Source organism: Ciona robusta, chromosome 8, assembly GCF_009617815.1.
Source record: "Ciona robusta chromosome 8, ASM961781v2".
Classification (NCBI taxonomy): domain Eukaryota; kingdom Metazoa; phylum Chordata; class Ascidiacea; order Phlebobranchia; family Cionidae; genus Ciona; species Ciona robusta.
The window spans coordinates 3,327,757-3,334,106 of NC_143242.1; the positions used below are offsets into that span (position 1 = coordinate 3,327,757).

The 6,350-nt window shown below is 41.9% G+C and overlaps 1 protein-coding gene across 1 annotated transcript in view; it reads right to left on the minus strand.

Annotated features, from left to right (window-relative positions):
* The window catches only part of LOC149732348 (ATP-dependent DNA helicase Q5-like), a 96,392-nt gene that overhangs the window by 29,376 nt on the left and 60,666 nt on the right, over positions 1 to 6,350 (minus strand). The gene's annotated exons all lie outside the window — the stretch shown is intronic.

The following is a 6,350-nucleotide window of genomic DNA, read 5'->3' on the forward strand; positions in this document are numbered from 1 at the left end:
TGCCAGTTCATCATAAGACAGGCCCATCGATCATTGTGAAATCGCTGCGCAATATTTCCATTAACGTTATTAACCAAACAAGCATAGGGCCGGTGCCGATTTCATTTGACGACCCCAAATGACTGTTTACACATGCAAGCACGCCTATAAGAAGCATCACAACAGTGTCTCCAACTCGCACAGAGAACTATTAGATGAGGAATTCGAAAATTAGTCCGTCCAAAAATTTTAAAAATTACGTGACTGATGGAGGCAATCATTTATAAGTTTTAACTTCAGTCTTGAATACGTTGTATTTTGAACTTTCTCGTTCAATTTCAGCTCCAAACTTTTATGTTGTTTTGGTAATGTCAGCCTTTAATAACAGATTGGCCTACAAGGTGCCAGCTTTCTAGCACCTTGTAGGCCATCAATCACCTGAAACACTATCTCTGTTTATTATCTCGCTCCAAACCCCACGATTGCTTTGCAAGCCTTATAGAAAGACATCAAAATTTCATAATCTCGCTCGCTCGGCCTATATAATGCTGTACAGTAGGAGCGGTAACAAGTTATTACGGACGTTAGCCGCTACCATATGCCAGTATTGGGGATTAATATTTAATGCAAAACTAAACTGAAAGGGCCGTTGACAAGGCACGCCTTATAGAATTGAAACGTAAATAAAGCCAAGACGTCCACCATTACCGAAAGCGTTAAATTGAAATAACAGCCTTGGAACATTGTAAGTGTGCTGTTTGAACAGATTTGTGACAGCGTGTAAAATAAAACTGCATTTGTAGACGAGTGTGGATAAACAAATCAACCGGACGTTTTGGTAAACAAAATCGGTGCTTGCGGATTAGTTTACATTTTCGCACTTTGTAATCTTTCTAAGTTTTGTTTTCGGTTACTGTTTACCTATTACATTCAAACCAACGGATCGGAACGCATCGAGAATTTGTTAGCTTGCTTCTAATACCTATTTGCCGACAGCTCGCACCTATAAGCTGTTTACTGCGCCGATATATGGTAATTAATCCAATACGGCGAGCGATTTCACCGGATCCACTAAGCCGTCAGCCTTATAAACAGTTAAGTTATTCGTGGGCGATTGCGCTACGCACGGAGACGCGGATTAGTCCGTTGTATAAACGATCATTAACAGAGGATCGCCGACAAGCGACCGCTTCTCCCGGTTAAATGCTTATATGTCTTAAATTGCACCTGTTGGCTGCATACACCACAGCGGGTATAATCTACCGTTTGTTTATTGTGGTGGTATAACGTACGAGATTTAGCTAACTCTAAGTGCGCGTTAGCAATGGCAAATTTCTCAGCGGTTAAAGTTGTAATTATAAAAACGCAGGTTTGGATTTAAAACTGCGTGTGTCCTGTATGTTTATTACACCGCGGTTTAAGATTCTGTCAGATGCGGCTGAGAAAAGGACATGACAGAAACAAGATTTATGACAAGACAGTTTCTCCTCAAAGTACAGTAATTAACTTGTATTAAATTTATGATATAGCATTTTTACATGGACATGCTAAATAACTGATCTAAATATAAAGTCAAAACCAAGCCCGCAGTATTTCTAATTCGATTATAATTTCATAGTTTCATTTCAGACATCCAGGGTGCTCGCAGCGCGGAGTAACTTTTTAATAGTTTTGTAACAGTGGAGATTTTGTTATCTTTGGGAAATTGACTCCCGCTGACAAGAACAAAGAATTGAAACTGATTTTGATCTCGTCTGGATAGAAAAACAATGCGATTTAGTTGGCATTAGTGCTAGCATACAAAGAGTTCGGCGGTAAATCCAATATCCGCTGCTTGCGATGTGCGAGACTCCTGTTGTAACGTTGCGTTCGCTGCGCGAAAGTAAACAGTCAGTTTTTGGGCCGTTGTTATTCGACTACAATTAGGTCGATTAGTAGGCATGGGAATAGCACGATAACACTATAGATTGCAACTGCAGGCAATTTCGTAAAGTGCCATGAATGTAGCACGGTTAGGTAGCATAGGAGATGAGTGATAGGCATGGACAAGTACCGATGCCCCTTTGGGATGTACGTGGTATTTCAACTTCAAAAACATTCGCCTAGCAGTCCTGTACCGAGCATTCCTTTTACGATGAAACACGGTTCGGTGACTGATTGAACTCTGTTGTAACATTACAGACTTTTGGCATTTGCCCCGCGTGGAACAAATAAAATGGAAGACCAGGCGACGACCGGCCGTAAATTAACGGCAGCAGACAAAAGGGAGGCTGGAAAAATGGCAACTAAAGTTCACTTCCCGGCCAATATCGACACGTTAAGTGATTACTGCTCGTTTAGGTCTCTCCTTAAATCTCTGTTGATGGCAGAGCGATGTACACCGGATTTTTTATTGGCTGTGATATCTTTCAAAGTATGACAATTTCAAAATTGCAATGGGAGTTAACAGTCGACAATATGTTGGGTCTGACGCTGAAGAATGTTTGATAGTTTTAGAAAATCTCAATTGCAGAGAGGAACCGCATGCAATGGCTTTTGGAGAAAAAGCGGCGTCTTCGTGGCCATTCCAGTCATTTTCAGGAAAGCTTTAACCTTTGAGGGAACGTAAGCCACTGCTGTTGGTTACAATTCATTCCTTTACTTGACAGCTTTGGCGGAGGTTCTAAAATCAGAGTTTTTAAGCTCGGCACTGGGAGATACCAGATCGGTATCCGAACCGAAGGAGTGAGCGCTTGGCAACTCACATGCGACTATAGAATGTAATAAACAAGCTGGCATATTCAGGAAGTACTTCGTAGCGTTCCAGCGCGTTCAATTAACAGGGAAATAGTTTAGCCTTAACGACAGGTCAACCAACAATTGCACCGCCAGCTACTAGCTATTAGCTTCCTTCCCATTTACGCTTTATAAAGTTAATCCAGTCGCCGAACAGTTAAAGTATAGTCTTATGTAGAATAGGTGGGTGCTATAATGACGTTGTTTATTTTAAATTGTGCGTACATGGCCGTGTCGTATTACGTACGCCCGGTTTTTGCTGTTTGTTCTGTTAACTGTATAAAGCATATAATAGTTTAATGTATTTTACGAGTAAACCATTTAAAGGACTGTAAACAGAAGGGGTCGAACTTAATTGACTTTGATTCTTGGAAAAGACGAAAAGCACTTGCACCGCAATTAACTGGGACTTGCGAATTAGAAATTACATGGACAATGTTTGATATACAATTAGAATCTACATGGTGAAGAAATGGACTGAGCTTGGTGAGGGATATCAGTCAACAGTTTCAAATGTATTTTCGTATGTTGGCTGTAATTTGCCAGGTCGTCGACAGATTTTCGAAGCATTAGCGCCGAAAAAAGTAATTACAGCCAGTTTCCCACCAGCCAATTAGCTCGTTCACCGTTTCGATTGCCAAGGTCCTTTTCATTGACTTCGGAGTCAGAGTAATTGACATTTTCCTAAAATAGTGTTTATGTTTAAATCTATATTAGGATTAGCAAAACATGTAAGGGCCCATGTTGATCTGCTGTATGATATCTCAAAGTGAATCGCTATGAGAGAAAGGACAGCCCGCTAAAATGTCCCTGTCATTTAGCAGCGTGAGGAAACATATTGACTGATTCCTTAAAAATCGATGGTTAGCTTGAGGTGAATCTCACGTTCAGAGGCTTCTAGGCCGTTAGCTTTCGCAAGGGACAACGGTCGATCTGGCAACGAAGTTAATTGTTTGTCTGGTCAGATCGATAGCAGTTACTTAAGTCGGGTGATCAAGCGTAAGCCTGGCCATAAAACCGACCCAGTAAACCTAATTTTAAGCGCAAAATGGGGCGCGTGCTGCCTCCATCCGAGCACTTTGCGATGCGCGGAATCGGGGATTGAATTTTATTGCGGCAGCGGTGCTTCGTCCCTGCATTTGTACAGATGGAACGCAAATAGACGAACGTTGGTCGGCCTCACTGGAGTTTTTCTTTGTAGTTTTTTCGGTAACTAATATCGGCTTGTTTGAACGCTTGTTTGGTGTTTGTTGTTTGGATGGACCTTGAATCGTAGTAATACTTGGGGTTAGTCTTGTTCTTCGTGTTTGTTTGCGCGATTGGACAACGTTGTATTAGTTTCTGCGGTCGTTTCATCTGTTAGCAAGTGTTAGAAGGCGAGTGTTCGTTTCATATAATTAATCTTATTTTCTGCGTGACGGATTTTTGATAATTCGGCAATATGTTGTCAAGTATCAGTTTACAGTTGCATTTATAGTATACCATGTGTGTATACCGCACGAGGCCACTGGTAAATACCACTCCATGTGTGATTTTTGTGCATAGGAGCGTTGAAACGATGATTCCCGCGAGCACTTTGTGTGTGCGGCGCGTAAAGCGCTGTCTTCGGGCACTTTTTCTCTACCTACGCCGCGCCGCGGGAACGAACTGCCATTCTGTAGAGAAAATGGTCAGAGGGAGAAGTCTGTCGAGTTAGTGTATGGATGGTAGCGCTCTTGGAAATAGAACGCAGAAAGTAGGTACAACGTTTTCTGTCGAAAGTTTACACCAACTTGTCGCAGGACTCTCTTGACCTACACAGGGAAAACTATGATAAATTGCTGAAAACAGCTACCGGATCGGGTCGAGGTATATCTCGCTCACGGTACACGTAGTTTAATTAAGAGAAGAGAAAAACGCGGAATTCGCTTAGTTAGAAATGTTGCGACACAAGGAAGAGTAGGTAATTGCTAGTTCAAGGCGAAGTTATTCTTAGGGCACTTCGGCTGGTGACGGAATTCACTAAGAGCCACTTGGGCGTTTGCCGGCGTGCCTTGTGTTCCAAGTTCGATTCAATTTAACAAATTACTGTAGCGTTTTAGAAGGGTGGTGGTCGGTGACTGGTAGTTCTATAGCACTTGGAAAGTGCTCAATACTGTGTAGGGTGAATGGGCTTCTGTATTTGTCATCTTGTGTGTAAGTACCTCTTGGTATTAAGGACAATTTTGGAGCGGAAGTCTTAAGTTTAGTGCGTATTATTACCAGTTCATGTTACCGTTAGTGAGATAGGCGCGTAATTGTTTAGCAGTGTTCCGTTTTGGGCATGATGCGCACGATCGGGAATATGAGACTTTTTAGCGGGCGCGCCGTGCTCTGATTCCCGCAGCGATTAGCGTCGACGTTCGGACAGCATAAAAAAAACATTTGCGATTGTAATCGTAATCTGCCCGGGCCGCGCAACGTGGGATCCGAAGGAATTTATCGGCGCCGTCTCTCTTAATCATGAAGCGTCCGAAATCTTAGCAGGAATAAGTACGTAGTTGCATGTATTAAGCGGGCACTTGGTCATACGGGATGCCAGCTCATAAAGCAGAGTGGTTTAAGGCGCTTAATTTCGTTGAGCATGTTGCGGGCAGCACTCGACCCGTATACTTGCATCTTATTGTGTCCTTCACAATAGCGATATTCACTGCTAAGCCACTTAGTTGGATATACGTCAATCTTTCGTCTTAAGTCGTAGCTGAGAAGAACTAGGCAGATTGAGATTTCATTTTGAAAACTATATTACATCACAGCAAATTAGAAATTTTCAAAATTCGCACCAAAATGACAAGCGGTTTGATGTGCGTTTTAAAATTCATACATTAATGTCCGTAATGTAATATTGATTGTATAAAAGCGCTACAGAGACTGCAGTAGTTTTGACTGTACTTTGACAACAACATGGCAGTTTCTCTGCGATTACAAAATCGTGTGCTTTTAATTAAGGACTGCAATAACCGAGCACCGTAATTGAAAAGCGGTGTATCAATTACTTCGACCGTAAACGTGCTGGACCATTAAATCGTTCGTTAACCTTACTAGTGATTACGTTGGCGCGACGTACTAGGACCGATCCCAGTTCCTGCCGGTAATCAGCGCCTTCGCCAGCAAGCTATAGCGAGCTTTCGTCATCTCTAGGCATATGATAGCTTGTATTATTGACTGGCCATCGATACGAAATGAGAGCAATTATGCAATAGGTAATACAGGTTGATTACGTAAGATTACTTAAGTGTGTTTACCTGCTCTGATGTGGATTGGAACGACTTGCGTTTTTAAAACTTGGGCCGAGGTCCAAAGTAACGGCCGCTTAAATAAGTTATGTGTTTATCTGCCAGTGTCTTTATATTTATATAATCATAGCAACGACGAGCAGTGACGAGCATCGCTGTGCAGCTGTTTTGTCTGTTTCTAAGTTATTCTAGTTCGAAGTGCTCTTCAAAATTGTTCCACCGTTTGATGTTACCTGTATTTGTCATGCTGAATGTCTGTGTTGGTATTAGGAGCTTGTTCACTCTACTTTAATCATACGTTTTGATGAATGACGCCATTTATATAGACTGTTTGTTAATAGA